The sequence below is a fragment of the Eriocheir sinensis genome, chromosome 19, assembly GCF_024679095.1.
Source record: "Eriocheir sinensis breed Jianghai 21 chromosome 19, ASM2467909v1, whole genome shotgun sequence".
Taxonomy (NCBI): domain Eukaryota; kingdom Metazoa; phylum Arthropoda; class Malacostraca; order Decapoda; family Varunidae; genus Eriocheir; species Eriocheir sinensis.
The window spans coordinates 43,175-66,500 of record NC_066527.1 but is presented as its reverse complement, the minus strand read 5'-3'; the positions used below and the strand labels follow the sequence as shown (position 1 = coordinate 66,500).

The window sequence follows — 23,326 nt, the reverse complement described above, 5'->3', positions numbered from 1 at the left end:
CGGCTAGACCAGCTGGGTGCTCTCGGGAGCAAGTACGTTCACACGTGGGAGGAGCCGCCGGGAGCATCAAGACGTAAACTGCTAGTAAATGCAAGGGCATGAATTCATCCCAGACACTCCAAAAGGCTACTACCATATCTTAAAACCACAGTGAGTTTGGTCCATTAGCCTAATATTGTAGAAATACTTTAAGTAAACGAGTTTTATCATAAGTAGTATTGATTGATTGATTGTTCATCGCTGCATTTAACAACAAAGGAGAAGGGAAGAACATGCCATCGCAACCCCCAGGCATTACATAGTGTGATTATATAATACCCGAAAATAATCGTTCCTTACCTCCTTCGATATCTCCCAAAGAGATAAACATTTCTCGTAATGTTGCTGCCACTCTCTCAAACGTCGTTTTCCGTAGACTCAGCTTCTTATACAGCTTATATTTTGTGGATCCCACAAGTATCTATGCTGCCTCACTTCTAGTAATGCCACCTCGGCATCCCGGCTCCAAATCTTGTCTGAATCTGCCATTTCTTGTTTTATTATTGGCGCCGACATGCTGTACTCAGCCGCCGGTCGGCAATACAAGACGGACGCGCTCAGCTGCAGAAAACTTGCCGCGAGAAGGGCTCCCAGACCCAGACCCAGACCAGAAATGCAGCCGCGCCTGTATTGCAGACTAGGAATTGCCATGTGTAAAGCCGCCTTAAGTGTTGAGTCCCCCCTTCCCCTTTGATCCCTCTCTTATGTTCCTCGCGGCTCTACTTTAAGCCCGTATTTTTAAACATATCGGCGACACCTCGGTTCGCCTGTTTGAAAAGCCTCTCGTAGAAGTTGCTTGGATTTTCATGGAGTGTCTTATGATCCTAATGATACCCGACTTCGGCGCCATGAACGGGAAAAACACCAATGGAAACTCGGTCCATCTTCTCTGTGGCCTTGGGAAATAGTCGTAGAGGAAGCCAGAGACGTTTAAAAGACAGATACAGAGTGATGCTGGTGATAGTTTTACATGACTTCTGCGCCATGAACAGGAAAAAAACACCCCCCATGAAAACCCGGTCCATCTTCTCTGTGGCCTTGGGAAATAGTCGTAGAGGAAGCCAGAGACATTTAAGAAGACAAGAGATGTAAATTAACGCTGGTGATAGTTTTACATGACTTCTGCGCCATGAACAGGAAAAAAACACCCTCCATGAAAACCCGGTCCATCTTCTCTGTGGCCTTGGGAAATAGTCGTAGAGGGAGCCAGAGACATTTAAGAAGACAAGAGATGTAAATTAACCCTGGTGATAGTTTTACATGACTTCTGCTCCATGAACTGGAAAAAACACCCCCCATGAAGGTCCGGTCAATCTTCTTTGTGGCCTTGGGAAATAGTCGTAATGGGAGCCCGATACGTTTAAGAATGTCTCTAACTCCCGTATCGTAAGGAAGAAGTGCCAGGCGACAACCCTCCTCCTCCGGCCCCTTTGTGCTACCCTTGGCTGCCCTTCATACACTTGTTTGTTATTGCTTCGAGGCTAAAACAGGAGTACCAGTTGAACGCATAATGCTGGTAATAATAATAATAGTTCTGGCGGTAGTGGCGGTGTGTGTGTGTGTGTATTGAAATTATAAGACAATCGTAAAACCCTCCTTGCTTACCGAAAACACAAGGAAGAGGAAGAGGAGGAGGAGGAGGAAGAAGAAGAGGATCAAGTCAACATCTTCGCCCCTTCAGCAGTTCTCTCTCTCTCTCTCTCTCTCTCTCTCTCTCTCTCTCTCTCTCTCTCTCTCTCGTGTCAAAGCCAAAGGTGAACAAGCCTAATTATAATTATAGTCACTAGTTAAGGCGCAGGTAACTCCCGGAGCGTCAATGGACAGAAGTGTCCCCTCGTAATTGGAGAGAGCCCCCCCCCCGTACCCTCCCGTCCCGCACTTGCCCCTCCCTCTTCTCTTAGAACCCTCTTTAGATGGAGGAGGAGGAAGGAGGAGGAGGAGGAGGTGTAAACGAAGGAAAAATGAGAAATAAAGGATAAATAACAACGATTTCCACGAGAAGGAGGGAGCTAGAAGAGGAGAAGGAAGAGGGAGGAGGAGGAGGAGGAGGAAGTGCAGATCAGGAAAATGAAAAAAAAAGCGAAGAAAAATAACATTAACAATTACTAGAACGAGGAGATGGCGGAAGAAGAATTGGAAAGCGAAGAGGAAGGAGGAGGTACGAAAAAAGAAAAATGAGAAGAAAACAATAAAAGAACAATGACGATAATTACTACATGGAGGAGGAGGAGGAAAAAGAATCGCTGTTCAGTCCAGCTCGTTGTCATGGCTACGAACTTGGAGGTCGTGGTGTTAATATTTTTCCCTTTCCTCTGTGCCTGTAAGCCTCTCTCACCATGGGATGAACATAAGATAAAAAATAACTGAATCGATAACACACACACACACACACACACACACACACACACACACACACACACACACCTTCGCCACAGTCATCAATAAAAAAGATAGAAAAGTTAATCGTCTTGTACACACCCCGTCGCTGCCATCCTCGTCTCCCTCCCAACCCTCGCCTGGCTCTCCGTGCTTCATGTTTACTGTCCTTTTCACACGTGCAATAACATCACGGCGTGGCGCACCTCCCGCGGCTGCTGACGGACCGTATTCTCAATCTCAAACCTTACGGCGCCCAAGTACACGTATTTGACAAGGCTTTCGTAGGCGTTGTTGGCATTTCCAGGGGTAGCTTATAATGACCCTGGTGGTAGTATGGCCCTTCTGTACCATGAATGTGAAAAAAAAACTCGCGAAAACCCGATTAATAGCCTAAGTACACACATATTTGACAAGGCTTTCGTAGGCGTGGTGGGCATTTCCAGGGGTAGTTTAATGACCCTTTGGAAATAGTTGACGTGGGAGGTGGAGGCGTGTGAGAATACCGCCCAGCTGGTCTCCCTGGCGACGGTCCTCTACGCGAGCTATCAATACACACGCGCCTCGCTGCCTCCGTCCCCGTCCCGAGTGTCCGTTTTTGTAGCTCTGCAAACTTTTACAATGACGAGCCACGATTTCACTTCAACTCTCCCGTGAAAGAAACCATGATTGCTCCCCGTCCTGCAGCGAGGCTCGGGACGATATTTCCTCCAGAACTTTTAACTTGTCCGTCCTCCGCTCGCTTGCTGAGATACGGGGCGGCGGCTGTGTATATGTGTGTATGTGTGTGTGTGTGTGCGCCACCCTACCACTCCCGCTGAAAGATAAAACCATCCCTAGATTACACATAACACTGTTGCAGAATGAATATACGACTTTCTTTCTACCATACAAGATAAAGTAAAAATCCATATATCCATTGTTTAACTTTCCGCGTACTCTCTCTCTCTAATACAATTTATAGTTTCTGAAGCTCCAAATGACCGATAACCTGATGGAGGGATTCACAGGGAATTTTCATTTTTGTGTCATCCATTTGCACTGTCTGATTGGTATGAAATCTACTCTCCAGCTTTATGTAATGATTTTTAAGGCGGCGAGATCATTAGCACAGCCACAGCGGCTGGCGGTGGTAGGTGAAGTAGCGTTAGTTAAAGTAAGAGGTGGCCGGAAGAGGAAGACATGTAGTGTTAGTGTTAGAGGGGGTGAAGGGAAGAAGGAATTAGAGGTGTTAGTGAATGTTAGAGGGGGTAGGGAAGGGGACGTGTAGTGTTAGTGTTAGAGGGGGTGAAGGGAAGAAATAATTAGAGGTGTTAGTGAATGTTAGAGGGGGAGGGGGACGTGTAGTGTTAGTGTTAGAGGGAGTGAAGGGAAGGAAGAATTAGAGGTGTTAGTGAATGTTAGAGGGGGAGGGGGACGTGTAGTGTTAGTGTTAGAGGGGGTGAAGGGAAGGAAGAATTAGAGGTGTTAGTGAATGTTAGAGGGGGAGGGGGACGTGTAGTGTTAGTGTTAGAGGGAGTGAAGGGAAGAAATAATTAGAGATGTTAGTGAATGTTAGAGGGGGAGGGGGACGTGTAGTGTTAGTGTTAGAGGGAGTGAAGGGAAGAAATAATTAGAGGTGTTAGTGAATGTTAGAGGGGGAGGGGGACGTGTAGTGTTAGTGTTAGAGGGAGTGAAAGGAAGAAATAATTAGAGGTGTTAGTGAATGTTAGAGGGGGCAGGAGAGGAGGAGGAATAGTGTTAGAGGATGTGTTTGTGTTGCAATCTGTTTAGTATTTTTTTATTTCTTGATCGTCATCTTCATCTTGGTGTTCAGCATCCTCATATCTTTTTTTTATATATATACAGTATAGTAATTTCCTTTATAAACACTGCATCTATTTTTTTAAGTCTATTCTATTTCATTTTATACTTGTTTATTTTTTATTTTGTTTTTTTCTTACTTCATTGACCTCTTTTATTATTCAGATTTTCCTATTACCACCAATTATTATTTATGATTTGCATAGTAACTTCCTTCATAAACATGGGATCTAGTTCTTTAATTCTCTATTTATTTATTTTTATGCGTTTCTAGTTTTTATTTTTAGTTTTATTATTTTTCTCCGTTCTCCTTACCTTACAGCACCTTTTTTTATCCTGTTTCCATCAATTATTTCTGATTTGTATAGTAATTTGCTCTATAAACACCGTATCCATTTCTTTATTTTTATACGTTTCTAGTTTTTATTTTATTATAATTTCTCCATTCTCCTTATCCTACAGTATTTTTTTTATCCTGTTTCCATCAATTATTTCTGATTTGTATAGTAATTTGCTCTATAAACACTGTATTCCTTTAAGCCACTGGCCAAGATCAGGGGCTGGACTAACTGCTCACCAAAGGGCTGGGACGGGGCAGCTCGGGGCGGACTGTCATGAGTGGAGGAAAGGATAGGAAAGGAAGGGAAGGGAAGGAAAGGAAAGGAAGGGAAGGGAAGGAATGGGAATGAAAGGAAAAGAAAGGAAAGGAAAGGAAAGGAAAGGGAAAGAAAGGAAAGGATAGGAAAAGGAAGGGAAGGGAAGGAAAGGAAAGGAAGGGAAGGGAAGGAATGGGAATGAAAGGAAAAGAAATGAAATGAAATGAAAGGAAAGGAAAGGAAAGGGAAAGAAAGGAAAGGATAGGAAAAGGAAGGGAAGGGAAGAGAAAGGAAATGATAGGGAAAGGAAGGAAGGGAATGGGAAGGTAAGGAAAGGAAAGGAAAGGAAGGGAATGGGAAGGAAAGGAAAGGAAAGGAAAGGATAGGATAGGAAAAGGAAGGGAAGGGAAAGGAAAGGAGAGGAGAGGAAATGATAGGAAAGGAATGGGATGGGAAGGGAAGGAAAGGAAAGAGAAGGGAAGGAAAGGAAAGGATAGGATAGGAAAGGGAAGGGAAAGGAAAGGAAAGGAGAGGAAATGATAGGGAAGGGAAGTGAAGGAAAGCAAAGGGAAAGAAAGAAAGGAAAGGGAAGGGAAAGGAGAGGAGAGGAAATGATAGGGAAGGGAAGGAAAGGAAAGGAAAGGGAAGGGAAGGGAAAGGAAAGGAAAGGAAAGGAAGGAAGAGAGAGAGAAAGGACGATAAAGGGAGAAACAGATAAAATTAAGAGAGAGAGAGAGAGAGAGAGAGAGAGAGAGAGAGAGAGAGAGAGAGAGAGATTTATAGAAAATCAGCCCACAGACCCCATGGTCCAGACTTGGTGGTCTGTCCTTAAACGTAAGTGATTTTACATTAATCAGAAGACTCCAAAACGTTGCATTTCTACTCTAGTTGATATTAAGTTGAAGGAAGTGACGGTCGAGCTTATTTTTGAAGGAGTCAATCGTGTTACACTGGACCACTGACGGTGGAAGCTTATTCCATTCTCGCACTACAACGTTGGTGAAGAAAAATTTGGTGCAGTCTGAATTTACTTGTCTACATCTGAGTTTTACGCCATTGTTCCTCGTGCGCAAAGTGTCATCGATCATAAACAATGTTGATCTGTCTACATTCGTGAAACCATTAAGTATTTTAAAACATTCGATCAGTTTTCCTCGGAGGCGACGTTTCTCAAGAGAGAACATGTTAAGGGTAGAAAGCCTTTCTTCGTAGGATTTGTTGCGCAAGGAAGGGATCATTTTCGTTGCCCGACGCTGAACACCTTCTAATTTAGCAATATCCTTTGCATGGTGGGGAGACCAAAACTGTACCGCATATTCCAAGTGAGGTCTGACTAAACTGTTGTAGAGCGGGAGTATTACATCTTTATTCTTGAATACAAAGTTTCTTTTAATGAAGCCCAACATTCTGTTCGCTTTATTTGCTGCATCGATGCATTGCTGTGAGAATTTGAGGTTTGACGCGATTTTGACCCCCCAAGTCTTTGACGCATTGAACGCTTTTGAGTTTAACGCCGCGCATTTCGTAATCGAACTTCTTATTCCTCGTTCCAACTTGAAGGACCTGGCACTTGTCTACGTTAAAGGGCATCTCCCATCTATCCGACCAAGCTGAAATTTTGTGCAAATCCTCTTGGAGGTTTTGCCTGTCTTCGTCAGTGAGAACCGAGTTGCCAATCTTTGTGTCGTCTGCAAATTTACTAATGCGGTTATTGAGTCCAACATCCACGTCGTTGATGTAAATAATGAAGAGCACTGGGCCAAGGACCGAGCCCTGAGGGACGCACTAGTGACAGGCGCCCACTCTGAGTTAAATCCGTCAATCACTACTCTTTGTTGTCTGTTGCTCAACCAATTCGCGATCCATTGGTTTACTTGACCGTCAATACCTATTTGCTTTAATTTGTAAAGTAATTTATGATGCGGGACTTTATCAAACGCTTTCTGGAAATCAAGATAGACTACGTCCAGTGATTTGGTTACGTCATAAACAGTGAAGAGGTCGTTATAAAAGGTTAATAGGTTTGATAGGCAGGATCTTTTGTTTCGAAAGCCATGTTGTGAGTCCCCAATCAATGAGTGGCTTTCAAGGTAATTCACAATTTTGTCTCTAATTATGCCCTCAAGTAGCTTACTTACAACCGAAGTTAGACTAATGGGCCTGTAATTACCTGGTACTTTTTTGTCTCCTTTCTTGAAAATCGGTGTCACGTTAGCCTTTTTCCAATCTGAAGGGACGATGCCTTGTCGCAAGGACATATTGAATACGGTTGTGAGGGAGGAGAGTGCATACGGTTGTGAGGGAGGAGAGTGAATACGGTTGTGAGGGAGGAGAGGGAATACGGTTGTGAGGGAGGAGAGAAATACGGTTGTGAGGGAGGAGAGTGAATACGGTTGTGAGGGAGGAGAGAGAGAGAGAGAGAGAGAGAGAGAGAGAGAGAGAGAGAGAGAGAGAGAGAGAGAGAGAGAGAGAGAGAGAGAGAGAGAGAGAGAGAATGAATGAGAATAAGAAAGAATAAAAAATAATAATAATGAAAAAATATATTAATAACCGTCTTTATCCACAGCTCTGAAGAACGAAGGGAGAACAGAAGAAAGGAAGGAAGGCCATCTTGGAAGACTCAAGAACCAGTCACCCCAGTCCAAGGAAAGGTCACAAGAGGTCAAGGAGGTCACAGTACGAAGGAGCAGTCCAGTCAAGTCAAGTTATTGAAAAGGGAAGGGAAGGGATAGGAAAGGATAGGGAAGGGAAGGAAATGAAAGGAAAGGGAAGGGAAGGGAAGGAACAGAGAAGTGTATATATAGTTAAGCTTAAAGTCACATACAGTTAGATACATACAGTTACACTCACATAGATTTACATACAGTTTCGGTGGTGCGTTTGACAAAGGCGTTTGACTCAGTGGGTAGCGGATTGGCCCGGCCCACGGTGTTATGGACTCGCTCAACACAAGTACAGTAAACCCTCGATATAACGGACTAATTTTCATTTCTATTTATTCATTTATTTTTTTCACATCAGAGGACACGTCTCAAGGGCAGTAAGGAGTACAAAAAAAAAAAAAGCCCGCTACTCGCCGCTCCTATAAAAGATAAAAGTAAAGAGTAGCCAAAAGAGAGGTCAATTTCGGGTGGAGAGGTGTCTTGATACACACTCAATTTTGGGGGAACTTAGTCCGTTAGGGCCGAAAGTCCATTATAAGCAGCAAAGATTTAAAAAAAACGTAAAATAATAAAACGATGGAGCTAGTAAACGTAGGTATATATATTTTTTATTGTGTATGTTGTGTGCACGTTGTCTGCATGGCCGCACAGTGCACTTGGCGACGCACTCCGAGGCACTGAGGTTGCTAGGTTGTGAGTGGGGTCTTGCGTGGGGGTCATATTGTTATGGGTATGGGTAGAATTTTACAAGTGCAGCGAGTAGCAGGCTTATTTTTTATTATTGTTTACTTTTTGTGTGCCCTTGAGCTGTCTCTTCTGTTGTAAAAAAATAAATAAAAAATTGCGCCAATCTCACACTGGCAGACGAAACTTTTTTTTGAAGTTTCTGGTGTGTTATGAAATAATCTGCTAACTGTTTCTGTCACATAATTAAATGATTGCCTTTTCAATGCCTGGTGTACACAGCACCTGTAAAATAACTTGCAGAGAGAAATGTTCAACTTGCTTACAGTTTCTATATTTCGCACCGGGTTCAATTCCTGGGCGGAGTTGAAAAATTTGGGCGGTTTTTCTGATGCCCCTGTCCACCCAGCAGTGAATGGGTACCAGGTATTAATCGAGGGTTGTGTCCCGTCTCCTGGGATCTGTTCCCTTCTCCTATAATTCCTTCCCCTTCTGTCTCTCTCCGGCATATGACCACAGATGTTGCGCCCACTAAACAAAACCCTTTATATTTCACTCACCACCCACAAAGATCACAAGTGGATAAACTAGAACAAAACCAGGCTAATTAATGTTTTTCCTGCCGTGTATTCCCCCAGTGCGCATGCGTGATGGACACCAGAGTGACTTATTTCTGCGAGGAGGTATTTCTCAGAACACGCACGCTGCCGCCATGTCCCTTCCCGCGCTGTGTATTCCCGCGCCCCACAACGCGTGCCCAATAAATTTACACTAAGCAAAAATAACTTAACCTAACCTACCTAAGTGAGGGTCTAGCCCCCTCGACACTCTTTAAGCTGTGCCTGTACCAACACTCACAAAAACTTGGCTATTTTCCATTACATTTACATCCTGGATTGATGCATAAGACTTTCCTGTGGTATAAATACGTTCTTCATTTAATTATTTGTGACAGAAACAGTTAGCAGATTATTTCATAACACACCGAAAACTATCCCCCCCAAAAAAAAGGTTTCGTCTGCCAGTGCGAGATTGGCGCACTTGTAAAATTTTACCCATACCTGTAACAACCCTGCAAGACCCACTGGCAACCTGGCAACCTCAGTGCCTCGGAGTCTGTCGCCAAGTGTGGCCGTACAGACAGCGTGCACACAACATACACGATAAAAAATATATATATACATACCTGCGTTTACTGGGTTTGTTGTTTGATTATTTTACGTTTTTTAAAATCTTCGCTGCTTATAATGGACTTTCAGCACTAACGAACTGTTCCCCCCAAATTAGTTTGTTATATTGAAGGTTTACTGTACTTGTGTTGAGCGAGTCCATGACACAGTGGGCCGGGCCAATCCACGACACACTGAGTCAATGGAAACCACGAGGAGGAATATATTTCATGAGGTGGGCTGAGGCAGACTACTGGAACCCAAGGATGGGGCAGCAGATAAAGGGCGGAGGGCAAGGTGGCTACTTACCGGGCGCAGTTCGTTCAAAAAACATTCTTGATCAGTCCTCATGGACTTCTGACCCTCGGGGCTTCGTGGTGCAGTGGTTAGCACACTCGGCTCACAACCTTTAGAGCCCGGGTTCGATTCCCAGATGGAGTTGAAAAATTTGGGTGGCTTTTCTGATACCCTACGCCCCTGTCCACCCAGGAGTGAATGGGTACCAGGTATTAATCGGGGGTTGTGTCCCGTCTCCTGGGGTCTGTTGCCTTCTCCTATAATTCCTTCCCCTTCTGTCTCTCTCCGGCATATGACCACAGATGTTGCACTGCCCACTAAACCAAACTTTCCAACTTTTTCTGACCTTCTCCGTTATATCCGAAATCCGTTATAAGCGGGTCTGTTATATCCAGGGTTTACTGTACATGTATATGGTTAAGCTGTTGTAGTTACCAGAAGCGGGTGGTTGAAAAACTATTCTCGGTCGGTTCCCGTGGATTTCTCACTCTCTGACCTTGTCCGTTATATCCGAAATCCATTATGAGCGGGTCCGTTATATCCAGGGTTTACTGTAATATGTATATAGTTAACTCGGTAGCAGCGACGGGCCAAATTTGTGGCTTTACCATGTAGCAGCGACAGGCCAAATTTGTGCCATGATATAACCCCAAAAAAATAGATGATACATAATCTGATCATAAATGCTTTGATATATATTATGAAATGGTTTGTGTGAGGGGTGATTTTTTTTTCTCATTTTTCTCACTTAGAGGGACCATTAAGAAACATGATCCACGCTGCTACCGGGTTAATAATAAGCTGTTGTAGTTACCAGAAACGGGTGGTTCAAAACTATTCTTGGTCGGTCCCTGTGGATTTCCGACCCTCTGACCTTGTCTGTTATATCCGAAATACATTATAAGCGGGTCCGTTAGATCCAGGGTTTACTGTATAGTTGAGGTCAGTTCGCCTACAGTTGAGATAGTTAGTTTTATACAGTTTAGAACTAGCTTTCTTTCTCTCTGTTCAGATAATATTGCTTGTGTTATAGAGTTCAGCTTCCTCTCACTAGGTAGGCATATACATAGGCCTATACAGTTTGCTACATATAGTGATTATATCTCTCTCGCTCTCTCTCTGTTAAGGTAATATTGCCTTTGTTATAGAGTATATATAACACACTCACACGGTTAGCTAGGTACTTATCTCCTCTCTCTCTTATTCTTCTCATTACGTTCTCTGTCTCTCCCTCTTTACCTCTTCCTCTCTCATAGGAATATAACACACAAACATTAAAAATTAACTTTTTATTAATAGAAAAACACACATACATACATACACATAGTAACAATGATAAGGCTATGTTGGCTAGGGGGGGAGGGAGGGAGGAGGGGGTCCTTCATGAGGCTGGGGGGGTATGTGTCTGTGGGGGGTTGTCAACATACTGTAAGGGGTACATCTGTGGGGTCCTGTGAGCTGTGGTGAGGTGAGGTGAGATGAGAGAGAGAGAGAGAGAGAGAGAGAGAGAGAGAGAGGGGGGCACCTCTCATCTGAGTCTCTCACTCACTCACTCTATGATCTAATGTATATAGTTATGCATATGTTGTATAATATGTATATAGCTAATGTATGTTGTATGGACTAATAAAAATGAAAAATATCTAAAAAGGTGTTTGTCATATGTGTATGTGTGTGTACTCTTCTCTTCTTCCATTCCTCCTCCTCCTCGTCTTCTTCTTCTGATCTTCTGTTGTCATTATCATCTTCCTCCTCTTCTTCTTCTTCTTCTTCTTGGTCCCAGCATCAACACACACCTGAGGAGAATAACTCCATTAATGGATTGGAGAGAGAGAGAGAGAGAGAGAGAGAGAGAGAGAGAGAGAGAGAGAGAGAGAGAGAGAGAGAGAGAGAGAGAGAGAGAGAGAGAGAGAGAGAGAGAGAGAGAGACCTACACCAAATGAAGATGCAATAACAGGAGGAGGAGAAACTATGCTAAAAAAGAGAAATATGAGAGAAATAGGAAGGAAGAAAAAATGTGATGATCAGAGAAAGAGAATAAAGGAGGAGGGAGGAAGGAGGCAAGGAAGAGAAAATGTGATGATCCGAGGAAGAGAAAGAAGAGGAAGGAAGGAAGGGAGAGAACTAAATGGTAGGAGGTACGGAAGAGGAAGGAGGTAAGTGAAGGAAAATGGAGAAGAAATTAGAAATAGAAGGGAGAGGAAAGAGAGAGACCAAATGAGGAAGAAAGAGGAAGAAGAGGAGGAGGAGGAAAAAAGGGAGAACCAAATGGAGGGAGGAAGAAGGGAAGGAAGAGGAAGAAGGAAGAGAAAATGTAATGAGCAGAGGAAGAGAAAGAAAGGAGGAGGAAGGGAGAGAGAGATAACCAAATGGAGGGAGGAAGGAGGTAAGGAAGAGGAAGAAGGTAAATGGAGGAAAAGGGAGAAGAAATTATAAGTAGAAGAGAGAGAGAGAGAGAGAGAGAGAGAGAGAGAGAGAGAGAGAGAGAGAGAGAGAGAGAGAGAGAGAGAGAGAGAGAGAGAGAGAGAGAGAGAGAGAGAGAGAGAGAGAGAGAACATATAATATTACATAGAGAAACCACACACACACACACACACACTCAGGGGACTTAAATTTCCCTGCCTACCTAGATATTGACAATGTAATATATTTGTACTGAGTGACTCCACAACACCATGGCCTGCCAGGCCTGTTGAGACCCACTGCTGTTATGCACTACACTACCAAGGTACAGTAGACCCTGGATATAATGGGCTAATTTTTTTTGGGGGGGGGACTCAGTCCGTTACAAGCGGCAAAAATTTAAAGATACAGTCAGTTTATGAGTTTAACCCCTTCACTACGGCCAGGCCAAAACAGCGCCCCGCGCCGTATCCAAGATCGCCATGCGTGGCAAATTTCAAATGTCGCTATTGAATATAACAAGTTTTCAGCCATAAACTCAACATAATCATCATGTATTATAATTATATGAAAACATGCAGAATTGAATGGTGCACATAAAGAAACAAATTAATTGATAATTTTGAGATGTTAGCATAAATATAGAGATAAAATAACTCGTATATTGGCTAAAGCAAGCCAGGACGCAGTATGCGCGTCCTTGGATATGGTACGGGGCACAAAAGGACGCAGTATACGCGTCCTTGTGTTGAAGGGGTTAATTTGTTGGGGAATTTTTGCCGGCATGACAAAACACTCGTAAACCAAAACGAACTTCCCCTCCATTGAAATTAATATGAATACCATTTATGCATCCCATATCCCACCCAAATATTACCAGAAAACATTATAGCTGTTATTTTATACAAAATAAAAGTAATTTTACTAACAAATATCAATGATAAATGACACAAAACACGAATAACTGTGTTACGGTTGTTAGGGAGACTCCCTCAACCAGTTATTATGCTGGAGGTGCAGGCTTGGCACCAGGGTTTAGCAGCCACAGTTTCCCTATTCTTGAGGCACCGAAGGGAAGCTAACCCAATGTATCGTCCAAGATGGAGGGTGAACATGAGTCAGTCACGTCCAGGAGAGCATACAAGCTGCCGAGGCTCGCACCCCGTTCCTGTTGCCGGCATAGTACCCGCTGTTCCTGTTTTCAGCACCATCCCTTTTAACCCTTTCCTTGCTGAGTGCTCGCAACGAGACTATCCCCCAAGGTGCGCTCGGGCAGCCCAGCGGGTGAGGGGGATCTCTTTTAACCACTATATCTCAAAAACTATTCATCACAGCTACAAAACAAAGGCACCATTGGAAAGAGGAGGCCAAGATCTATAAGATTCAGTTATGTAAGCCTCTCCTGCAAATGTACAGGCACGTTCAGGAAGATAATCGTTGGACACTGAATTGTGATAACATAAAGAAAATATCAGATTAATGGAAAATGAAACAAAGGATACTTGTGATACTATTAAAAAGGAAAGATACTGTGATTAGCACGAACCCAAACATGGCCAGGTGACTATAATGATGCCATGTTTATTAAAAGGACATCAGTAGGCTATCCTTGGAAGCAATTAAGACTCATTCACTCACTACGACGTTGTGAATAAGTGCATATCAAGGATTATTATTACACGAAAAGCAAGGCAAGGCGAGAGTTGTCAAGGCAACGAGGCCCACAAACTGCCGCAAACCAGTTTACCCTCGCACCACCCCCGAGGGGATGATGTGAAATGTTTTTATAAATAGTTCCGTGCTTCACTTATTTGGCGTTTTATGAAAAATCTGTATACACCATCGTGTTCAGGAGGCTTTTTTCTATGAGATGGAATTGTTGATTTTAGTACTCATTTCATAGCCACTGCAAATGGTAGCTATATGTAAAATGTGTCATAAACATTACGGAGTGACTATTGAACTTCAACTCATCACTATTTATTTACTAAGGACAGCATTATTGGGTCTCCACCTGGCACCCAAACATGCCTACACCTAATCTAATACATAACTTAACCTAGCCTATCATTACACAAGGGAAGATTTATTGGTAGATATGGAGAATCACTCCGTTGGGATCCGTGGGGGGTCCAGGAGGGCTTGCGCCCCCTGGTGGGACAGCGAAGACAATCTCTCTTCTTTGCTTGTTTTGATGAATATGAGCCACTGCTTTTTACTGTGGTTACAGAAGTTTAATTTAAGAATACGGCCCTAAGACCTACCTAGCCACTGACCCAAAGCTGAACCTTGACCTTGCAAGATGCAGGATGATTTTTAGGGACAGTTTTGGGGAAAAAAAGTGCGTCTTATGAGCCGTCGAATACAGTATGTGTTAATATATATATATACACACATTCACACGAGTCTGAGTATTTTTTGGGCAGGTGTGTGACTTATTCTCATTGTTGTTCCATAATTATCTTGATGTCATTACTTTCTGTGTCTAGACCAAGTAAACAGACCAAGACAAGACTAATTTTAAGTAGACAGACTAACAAAAAGTGTCTCATCTTTTAATTAACAGTTTCCTGTACGAGTTGAGGGTTGTTGAGGCAGACAGACAGGCTAACATAAGTGTCTCAAGGTGTGTACTCACCCTCGGGTTTGGCCGGCAAGTCTGGCTACATCTTCTGTGCCTCTGAGCCGTCCAAGAAGAGACTCGCTGTGCTGCAGGGAGCTCTCAGGGGCACACTGGAGGAAGGAAAGGAAAACATCACAAGGGAGAATGACAATGAAAAGGAAGGAAGGAAGGAAGGTATGAGGCTGGATGAAGGAACACTGGGAAGGAAGGAAGGAAGGTATGAGGCTGGACGAAGGAACACTGGGAAGGAAGGAAGGAAGGTATGAGGCTGGACGAAGGAACACTGGGAAGGAAGGAAGGAAGGAAGGTCTGAGGGTGGACGAAGGAACACTGGGAAGGAAGGAAGGAAGGTGGAAAAAAGAGAGAGAGAGAGAGAGAGAGAGAGAGAGAGAGAGAGAGAGAGAGAGAGAGAGAGAGAGAGAGAGAGAGAGAGAGAGAGAGAGAGAGAGAGAGAGAGAGAGAGAGAGAGAGAGAGAGAGAGAGAGAGAGAGAGAGAGAGAGAGAGAGAGAGAGAGAGAGAGAGAGAGAGAGAGAGAGAGAGAGAGAGAGAGAGAGAGAGAGAGAGAGAGAGAGAGAGAGAGAGAGAGAGAGAGAGAGAGAGAGAGAGAGAGAGAGAGAGAGAGAGAGAGAGAGAGAGAGAGAGAGAGAGAGAGAGAGAGAGAGAGAGAGAGAGAGAGAGAGAGAGAGAGAGAGAGAGAGAGAGAGAGAGAGAGAGAGAGAGAGAGAGAGAGAGAGAGAGAGAGAGAGAGAGAGAGAGAGAGAGAGAGAGAGAGAGAGAGAGAGAGAGAGAGAGAGAGAGAGAGAGAGAGAGAGAGAGAGAGAGAGAGAGAGAGAGAGCGAGAGAGAGAGAGAGAGAGAGAGAGAGAGAGAGAGAGAGAGAGAGAGAGAGAGAGAGAGAGAGAGAATGTGGAAAGGTGTGAACATGTGCTTATCAGGTAAATACAGGTGTGCTCACTTCTGATGTCATTATTGCGAGCCGAGTGTGCTAACCACTGCACCACGAAGCCCCCCTTTTATATCAAGAAATCCACGGACCCAATTCCAGTAAGTACAATAGCGTCTGCCAGCCACCTCGCCCTCGTCCCTTTATCCCACCCTTGGGGTTAATGTAGTCTGCCTCAGCCCACTGTTCAGCCTTGGCAGATTGGTGCCACAGTCTGCTGGTGTTAACCCAGTAGCAGCGGGGATCATGTTTCTTAATGGTTCCTCTAAGCGAGAAAAATGAGAAAAAATCACCCCTCACACAAACCATTTCAAAATATATATCAAAGCTTTTGTGATCAGTTTATGTATCATCTATTTTGGGGGGTTTATATCATGGTACAAATTTGGCCCGTCGCTGCTACACGGTAAAGTCACAAATTTGGCCCGTCACTGCTACACAGTAAAGCCACAAATTTGGCCAGTCGCTGCTACACGGTAAAGCAACAAATTTGGCCCGTCACTGCTACACGGTAAAGCCACAAATTTGACCCGTCGCTGCTACCAGGTTAATGTCTCATCTGCTACGTCCAAGCCTAAAAGGTTTGTTCACACTCTTACACTGTGAAAGATATCATTCCATAATCAGGGTGTCTTCCAAGAGGCAGCGTCTTACGGGCCGAACAATACAGCATGTGCGTGTTTACCTTTGAATTCACTCTGCTAACATTTCTGTGGTTTCTGACTCACATAATTAAGTGAAATTCTGGTGTAATAAGCTCTCACAAAATCTCTGTCACTAGTAAAATTGAATGCAATAATTAAACCGTGTAGCAGCGACGGGCCAAATTTGTGGCTTACCGTGTAGCAGTGACCGGCCAAATTTGTGCCATGATATGAACCCCTCAAATTAGATGATACATAATCTGATCACAAATGCTTTGATATGTATTATGAAATGGTTTGTGTGAGGGGTGATTTTTCCTCATCTTTCTCGCTTGGAGGGACCATTAACCCTTTCATTGCTAAGCGCTTGCAGCGGGCGTTAGGCGTATCTGCTGGTGGCGCTAAACGCTCGCTGCCAGCTCCAGCCGCACTCAAATCTCCCATGTATGAGAGTGTTCCAACACTAATTCTCACAACACAGGATTGCCAACTGAGTGTATTCTTTACTAAATATGGTGGAAAATCATGTCAGCCCAACGCGGCAAATCTACGGACGTGTAACTGGTGGATGTTCTTGCCCAATATAGCGGGATTTTTGCATAGCTTCACCTGACTGATTCTTTGACCAAATAGTTGTAAATATTGCAGTTGGCAATGCTCCCTTGCCAGAGTCTGAAGGAGAGATATCCGCAGTTCCCTCAATACGGCTGATCATCCCGCACGCACCGACGTGAGTGTTAGTTAACGTTCAACACTCCCTGAACGTGCATGTACGTTCGCAAGAGTGGCATACATAACCAACTCCTATAGATCTGGACCTCCTCATTCCACTGGTGTTTTTGTTTTTTAGCTGTGATGAATAGTTTTTGAGATACAGAGGTTAAAATGGACCCCCCCACTGGCCTGCTAAATCATAGAAGGAAAGTCTATTTTGGGTGGAAAACTGCATATAAAAATGTGCTCCCAGTGATCCTACTTCAATGTTCTGTACTTGTTCTGCCAATGGTCATACAGTCTTCAACTTAACGTCAAAGGACAGTTAACCCTTCAACACCAGTATACTGCAACCTTGCATGCCCCATACCATATCCTCAAATATGTGAACTTGAGTGAGGAGGTTCAATAATCTGGCCTTTTATCCTAACCTATCCAAGAGACAAGAAGAAAGGAAGGAGAGAGAGTATTATGGAAAGAATGATTCAACACTCACCAATGTCTTTCTGTCTGTCTGCTGGTCTTCAAAGTCATCTTCCTCTTCCTCTTCTTCTTCTTCCTCTTCTCCTCTTGTCTCTAGGAGTAAAGTAAGGAAATTAATAAAGTTGATAATTGATATTTTGTAGTAAATTCTTTTCATGGTAAAAATATATAAATAGACAGATATGAGAGAGAGAGAGAGAGAGAGAGAGAGAGAGAGAGAGAGAGAGAGAGAGAGAGAGAGAGAGAGAGAGAGAGAGAGAGAGAGAGAGAGAGAGAGAGAGAGAGAGAGAGAGAGAGATAGAGAGAGAGAGAGAGAGAGAGAGAGAGAGAGAGAGAGAGAGAGAGAGAGAGAGAGAGAGAGAGAGAGAGAGAGAGAGAGAGAGAGAGAGAGAGAGAGAGAGAGAGAGAGAGAGAGAGAGAGAGAGAGAGAGAGAGAGAGAGAGAGAGAGAGAGAGAGAGAGAGAGAGAGAGAGAGAGAGAGAGAGAGAGAGAGAGAGAGAGAGAGAGAGAGAGAGAGAGAGAGAGAGAGAGAGAGAGAGAGAGAGAGAGAGAGAGAGAGAGAGAGAGAGAGAGAGAGAGAGAGAGAGAGAGAGAGAGAGAGAGAGAGAGAGAGAGAGAGAGAGAGAGAGAGAGAGAGAGAGAGAGAGAGAGAGAGAGAGAGAGAGAGAGAGAGAGAGAGAGAGAGAGAGAGAGAGAGAGAGAGAGAGAGAGAGAGAGAGAGAGAGAGAGAGAGAGAGAGAGAGAGAGAGAGAGAGAGAGAGAGAGAGAATGCGACAAGTGCCACAAGTGCCCTGCCAAGTAAAATTGACCAGGACTGGCAGGAGGTGTGCTCCTCCCACCCCAGGTGGCGCGGCTGGTGGGAATCAGGGAAGCCTAGAGCACTGAGGAAGGTGACTCACGACCCCCCAGAAGACGCCGAGACAGCCCCACCCCCTCGCCGCCGGCCGGGCCAACCCACCCAGGCCACACAGACCCCCCCGCCCTCTGTCAGACACAGAAACCCCCTCCCAGCCGATCCACTCCTCCTACCCCTCCCGCCCTCCCCGCCACCATCACCACAACAATCATGGACGCGGAGACACCACGGCACACACACCATCGCCCCAACCCCTCTGGACCCAGGCCTCACCACCCTTCTGTGGCAGGTGCCGCCAGCACGGCCACACAGTTAATCACTGTTTGAGACCATCTGCACTTCTGTGGCCGACGTGGGCACCTCGCTGACCAGTGTCGCAAGAGGCAGGCAGAGGCAAAGCGAAGTCTAGAGTGTGCGATTGCCAGCGGCGAGGACACACCGATGACGAGTGTTACGCCGAGCCGCCGACATCAGACAGGAACGACTGCTTCGAGCAATCCTGTCTGAACACCAGCCACCCATCACCCAGCCTGCTCCCTACCAGCAAGCGGTGCACGCCCGCCCTACCTATCCTGGCCTCATCCTCAAGACACTCCCTTCCGCTGATCCGATAAGGCGATACGGACACCAGCGGCCTCAAGATTCTGTCCGCCAACGACGAGGCTTTAGGACCAACATCGGGAGCTGACACACGCCGTCCTCAGGCACCACATCGACATAGTGGTGACAGTGGAGACCTTCCTGGACGACACATGCGCCACCACCTGTGATAAGATCCCGGTACTCGTGACTGGGCCAGACGAGACCGCCACACAGGACAGGGGAGGCATTGCTGTTTGCCACCGAAACGGCCTGCAGATGGACGCCTCACCACAGACACTCCCTGAAATGGAGATGATGTTCCTCCGATCATTCTCGAGGACAGGAGCGCTCTGCTACTCTGTGCCATGTACCGCCACAGTGGCAAGGCAGCGCCCCTCACCTACCTCACAGAGCACCTGAACGACCTTATGGCTGTCCACAACTGTCGGTACGCGATGGTTCTGGGCAACCTAAATCAACACCTGGTGGTGAGGGCCTTTACTGAGCTCACAGCGATGCAAGGACTGCACAATCACGTTGACTTCCAGACACATCAGCGTGGAGGCTCCCTGGTCCCAGTGCTCACAGATTTGCAGAGTGACTGCGTGCTGTGCTGCCCACTGGACCGTGTGGGCAGTTCCGAACAAAACGCTTTGGTCACCACCATTAGCCTGGCCCCAGCGCTGAAGAGGAACACCAGCGAGTCATCTGGCTGTGGGACCACATGGACTGGACGGCTGCAAGGCAGCCCCTGGCAGCAACTGCTTGGGGCACAGTCCTAACGGTGACCCACAACATGACGTCTCCGCCCTCACCACTGTCCTCAATACCGCCCAGCAACACGTCCCCACCGCACCTACTCATCCAGCCCAAAAGACCAGCCTTGGTTCGGGTACAGGTGCCGTGTGCAGCCGAAAGGAAACACAAGGCTTGGACACGATATAAAAGACACCCCACGAGGAAAATAAGGCCCAACACAGACGAGCCTGCAAAATATGACGAGGACAGCAAAGTGGGCAAAAGAAAGGTGGGATGCCGACAGGAGAAAGCTGTCCTCTTACCAAACCGACCAAACAGTGGTGGGGGCTGGTGAAGGAACAGCAAGGCCTTACCCCCAGGAACGATCCCGCCCTGAGGAAACCTGACGGAGACCTGGCCATCACCAGCCGGGAAAAGGCTGACCTGCTGGCCTGTCACTTCAGTCAAAGATGACAACCCAGGAGCCAGACAGGCAGCCGCCCACCCTCCCCAACTCATCGCCTCAAGACTAGAGAATGTGCTAATCTCTGAGGACGCTGTCAGGAGACATCTGAGGGCGCCAACACCAGGAAGGCGCCAGGCCCTGACAGCGCCAGTCCATACTTACTGCGGCGATGTTCGATGAGCTCACCAGCCCTCGCCCAGATCTTCCGGCGATGCCTGCAGAGCGGGGTGTGGCCTGCACAGTGGAAGGAGGCCAGAGTCACACCGTACACAAGAAAAAATCCAGGTCCGAGCCAGGCAATTACAGGCCAATATCACTCCTCCCAATCATCAGCAAGATATTTGAGAGGATCATCGGGGAGCAATTGACATCCTTCCTTGAGGAAAACCACCTGCAGTCACCGAAGCAGTTTGGTTTTCGGAAGGGCCGCCTACCTCAGACCTCCTCCTTCTCCTCTCAAAGTCCTGGCATGACGCCTTGATGACGGCCACCCTCTCTCGTGATTGCCCTGGATATAGCTGGCGCGCTCGACTCCGTTTGGCACCGCGGTCTGACGGCGAAGCTACAGCAACTAGGCATCACGGGGACCTGCTGCGCCTGCTCTCAAACTACCTGTTAGGCAGGAGCCTCACAGCAGTCAACGGAAGCACCTCGACCAGCTTCCCGGTGGAGGCCTCCGCTCCACAGGGTCCGCCCTTGGACCTATTCTGTGGAACATATACTTTAACGACCTCCTGCAAACCATCCCGGCAGCAAGCGCCACGCCGACGACTGCACCCTCTCCAGAACATACAAGAGGGAGAAGCCCAGACGTGATAGAGTCCGTCAACAGACAGTTGGCAGACATAATGGCCTGGGGAAAGAGGTGGCAAGTCAGGTTTGCCCCTGACAAAACCCAGGCCATGGTAATATCACGCTCGGAGGACGCGAGGCAACTCCACGGCAGACTGAGATTCGGGAATGACACCATCCCTCTGCAGTCCAGCGCCGACATCCTGGGCATGGAGGTGGACTCCAGCTGCGGTTTGATCGTCACCTTGAAAGGGTGGCGACAAAGCCTCCCAGAAGGTGAACCTCCTGCGCCGCATGAAGAACCTCCTCGATGCTGAAGGCCTGAACACCCTCTATAAGGCACAAGTCCGTCCAGTGATGGAGTATGCACCGCCACCTGGATGGCCAGCGCCCACTGCCACCTCAACCTTCTAGACAAGGTTCAGATGAGGGCTGAACGCCTCATCAACGGCACCCAGCACCACCGACCGAGCCAGTGGGAGACACAGCGACAACAACAACAACAACACCCACACGAAGGAAGGGCAAGACCAGCCACGAACCAGCTGACTAGCCTGGAGCACCGACGCTGCCGCTGCCCTGACGGTGCTACAAGGCACAAGTGGGCCTAGTGCCCCACCTGACGGACCTGAGGGCTACCTGGAGGAGGTCTGAGCGCAGCACGAGAACGGTGCTGAGCAACACCTCCTCCTGGAAGTGCCAATGGCCCGCCCAGCACCCACCAACGTGTTTTCTCCATCGCAGCGGTGGTGTGGTGGAACAACCTCACTGCTGATGTGGATGTGACACAACTGTCCACTCACCAGATGAAGGTTGCGTCCCACAGGTGGCTACTCCTACACCCACCGTAAACATGTATATAATTGTATAATATAATCGGCAGAAGCTTTTAAATAGCTCCCCAACGGTCGGGGGAACTTTAGCATAGACAAATAATACTGCCATGTACTAATGTACTGAACATGTTTAAATAAAAAAAAGAGAGAGAGAGAGAGAGAGAGAGAGAGAGAGAGAGAGAGAGAGAGAGAGAGAGAGAGAGAGAGAGAGAGAGAGAGAGAGAGAGAGAGAGAGAGAGAGAGAGAGAGAGAGAGAGAGAGAGAGAGAGAGAGAGAGAGAGAGAGAGAGAGAGAGAGAGAGAGTGTGTGTGTGTGTGTGTGTGTGTGTGTGTGTGTGTGTGTGTGTGTGTGTGTGTCAGCAGTCACAGGGAGAGGACGTACACGATCGACGCTCCGAGTAGCCGCACCTGAGGCTGCCTCAGGCTTCCCAGACGCCCTCACCACCTACAACACCACTTCATCACCACCACTGCAACGTGTTCTGTGTAGTGAAAAGTGTGTAGTGCCCTGTGAACAGAGCAGTGGAGTGTTTTTAAGGACAGTGTGTATAGCAGCAAGGTGTACGCCAGCCAGCGGGGTCACTGTGGCGCGTCCTGCCTCCTTGACCCAGCCTTTGTTGCCTGACCCCATACGCTCAGAGGATTTAAATCCCCTGGGACGTCCTCTCCACCCCCTCCACAGCTGCACTGCGTTCCACAAGAGATTAACTGCGGCCACCCTCCTACTCGGCCCCGCCCTGACCTGACTTCTCCCACATCTTACCATCTCGCACGCATATGGCAGGCTCTATCCTTCCACACAGCAAAATTGCCTGGGCCGCCCAAGCAGGCTTTCCTGGCGCCAGATACTGCTGCATCTGCAGCTACTCTACACGAGACAAGCCTGTAACGCCCTGCACCGGGGAAAACTGCCCCAACTCTGTGTGCCGTGGAGTGTTTCTCAGACGCCGAGTTCTGCTGCTCCCAGACAACTGAACTAAGGCGTGCTGCTTCTCCCGGCCGGTGACTCATGAGGTGACCTCAACCACCATCTCGGAGCCCGAGGAAGCCAACCACGAGAACGTAGATGAACAAGGCGAACAAGACGTGCAGGTGGAAGAGCCAGAAAACATCAGACAGCATCTCATTGCTTCCTCCAGCAAGGAGGAGCTGCAAGGCATCTCGCTCAGCTCCAGCAAGAAACTCAGAGGCAGAAACTAATCATTACAAGATACAAGGAGGAAAAAAGCTTGTCCTGAATCAAAAGTCGTAATAGCAAAACTCTAAGTCTCCTTGAACAGATCGAAACCTCTGAGTTGGAGCAGAATCACCCACAAATTGCCAACATCGCCACGAAAGTGCACTACCCAGCAAGATTGACACAGACTGGGGAAGTGTGCTCAATCCTCTCTCCTGGCAAAGCTGGTGGACGCCAGGCAGGCCACGCAAACCGCCAAACTCGTGGACTGCTTGCCTCCCTCACCTAGCGTCAAGTCGCCATTGGCTCGGACAGCAGCAACACCTCCACAACCTCCGACGACACCACCACCACTACCAGCACCGAAGCGGAGACGCAGCTCAGGCCAGCGAGCGCGAGGACACAGACGCCAGCAGCAGCAACGACAAGCTGCTCCCTCGCCC

At 46.8% G+C, this 23,326-nt stretch overlaps 1 long non-coding RNA gene across 1 annotated transcript in view; it reads left to right on the top strand.

The window, feature by feature from the left end:
* The window catches only part of LOC127000476 (uncharacterized), a 139,016-nt gene extending 129,674 nt beyond the window's left edge, over nt 1–9,342 (top strand). The window contains exon 7 of the long non-coding RNA XR_007754072.1: nt 7,381–9,342. This is a non-coding gene — a long non-coding RNA (uncharacterized LOC127000476). The remainder of the gene's footprint in view (nt 1–7,380) is intronic.
* Nucleotides 9,343–23,326: the final 13,984 nt, after the last annotated feature.